Source organism: Cynara cardunculus, assembly GCF_001531365.2.
Source record: "Cynara cardunculus var. scolymus isolate 2C chromosome LG 4, CcrdV1, whole genome shotgun sequence".
NCBI classification, from domain to species: domain Eukaryota; kingdom Viridiplantae; phylum Streptophyta; class Magnoliopsida; order Asterales; family Asteraceae; genus Cynara; species Cynara cardunculus.
In genome coordinates, this window is record NC_037531.1 from 12595783 (window position 1) to 12598256 (window position 2474).

A 2474-nucleotide genomic window follows, 5' to 3' on the forward strand; every position below is an offset into this window, starting at 1 on the left:
AGGAAAGGAGAGGTTGGAGATTGGAAAAACCATTTGAGTGAGGAGATGAGACAACGTATTGATGGAATTACTGATGAGAAGTTGAAGGATTCTGGCTTGATTCTTGGTGCTAGGGTTTGAGTTTGATCGAGATCATCATCAATGGCTTCTTCGATCTATTAGTCTTAAATAATTTTAGTTTGGGTGTTCATGGTTTTCTTAGTTCTTGTGACACTAATCGTCTTTGCAAAGTCTTAAGTGTTTGTCTTTTTAACCTTTTTTTTATAAATAAAATGAAGTTTATAACTTCAGTTCTTAAAATATTATTTATGTGATAATTTTTTAGAAAATTACCCATTCATAAGTCATCCGATTACAATTACCCAAAGGTGGATGAATTCATATTCAAAAAATGAGGCTGTGTAACATATGGATTAATCACATGGATACGATGAACTAAACATGGATCACCTATAAACTATGACCTAATTATCAATCAAGGATAATTTTATTAAGGGAAAAGTCTAAAAAAAACCCAATGGACTTTATTGTTTGAAATGATTAATTTCTTCGATAATTTTTTGGAACAAATAAGCCGTTGGACATTTCAAAACATATTAAATAACTCCTTCGACATTTCAAAATCTGTTAGATAAATTCTTATGACCTATACGACCGGTTAATGTGGTAAAATAATGGAAAAAAATCTGAAATATACCAATAGACTTTCATATTTTGAACGATTAAATCCCTAAACATTTTTTAAACCAAAAAAGTTTTCACATCTATAAAATGAAATAAATAAACGAAAAAAATACTTATATTTACAAAAAAATACTTACATTTAAAAAAATTATTGATGAAATTTATTTTAATTAAAAATAAAATATTTTATGTCAGTGATTTTTCAAATAAAAAAAATCTAAAAATGATTATTAATGAAATTTCTTTCAATTAAAAATAAAATATTCTATGTTGGTGATTTTTCAAATTAAAAAAATAGGAAATAATTTGATTAAATTACTGACGGATTAACGATAAAATTTAACTAAATACATAATTAATTAAAATTCGTCTCTAATCCGTCGGTGAAATGATATCACCGACAAGATTCAACCACGATATTTCATACTTATTAACACGTTACTATTTTAGAGCGTCTGACGGTGGTCAAGTTAGTCATCAATTAGATATAAGTAATCCATGCACATATATACCAACAAAAACTAGCGATGAATTTTAATTAATTATGTATTTAGTTAAGTTTTATCGTTAATCCGTCAGTAAATTTAATTAAATTATTTTTTATTTTTTTAATTTGAAGAATCATCAACAGAATATATTTTATTTTTAATTAAAATAAATTTCATCAACAATTCTTTTTAAATCTTTTTTTATTTAAGAAATCTTATATGGAATATATTTATTTTTAATTAAAATAAATTAATCAGTAATTTTTTTAAATCCTTTTTTATTTGAAAATTTTGTTTCATTTTATAGATGTAAGTATTTGTTTGGTATAAAAAATAGTTATGAACTTAATCATTCAAAATATAAAAGTCAATTGGTTTTCCCCCCAATTTTTTCCCTTATTTTACCATATTAACAACTTTTATAGGTCATAAAAATGTATCTAACAGGTTTTAGAAAGTCCAAAGAATTATTTAACAAGTTTTCAAATGTCCAATGACTTATTTATTCCAAAAAAATTGTCGAAGGACTTAATCATTCCAAACACTAAAGTCCATTGGGTTTTTAGACTTTTCCCTTTTATTAAACTAACTAAAATGAACGCCGAGGTAAGAAAATAAAAGAATAATGAGGACCAGATAATGATAATCTCGGGTCTCGGTAATGTCATGAAAAAGTATTGGAACACTCTAGGTAATGTCATACTTTCATAGGATGCAAATGTTGAGAAAAAGCATATAGATAATTAACAACAAATTCTTGTTTTCGCAAAATCTGAAAGGTTTAAATGAAATTAGAATGACAAAATCCTTTCACCAAATTTAATGATGATGTTTGGTTCATGGAATTAATTGGATGGATTTCGTCGAATTCCACGTTTGAGTGATTTCATAATTCCTAGACATAAATGAAAATTTTGAACTCTATTTTATAACAGATTTTATAATTTGGTTTTAAAAAGACAAAAATAACATTTACATCCAATTTAATCAACACCACCTCCCCCACCCTCACCACCTCTGCCAACCTGACCATGCCCAATGTTAACACTCCCGCCACCACCATCATTATTGCCACCACCAATGTCTTCATCAACAATTAATTTTATCTTTCCACCACCCTACTGGCATCATCATCCCTAGTCACGAACCACCACCCACCTTGACCCCAACCTCACCATGCCACAATTGTCGTTTTCACGACCGACACCCCCAACACGTAGATTTCAATTCTTTTGCGAGCTTACATTCCAATTCTTGCCAACGAAACGCGTGAAATTCCATTGCAATTCCTTCAAAATCAAC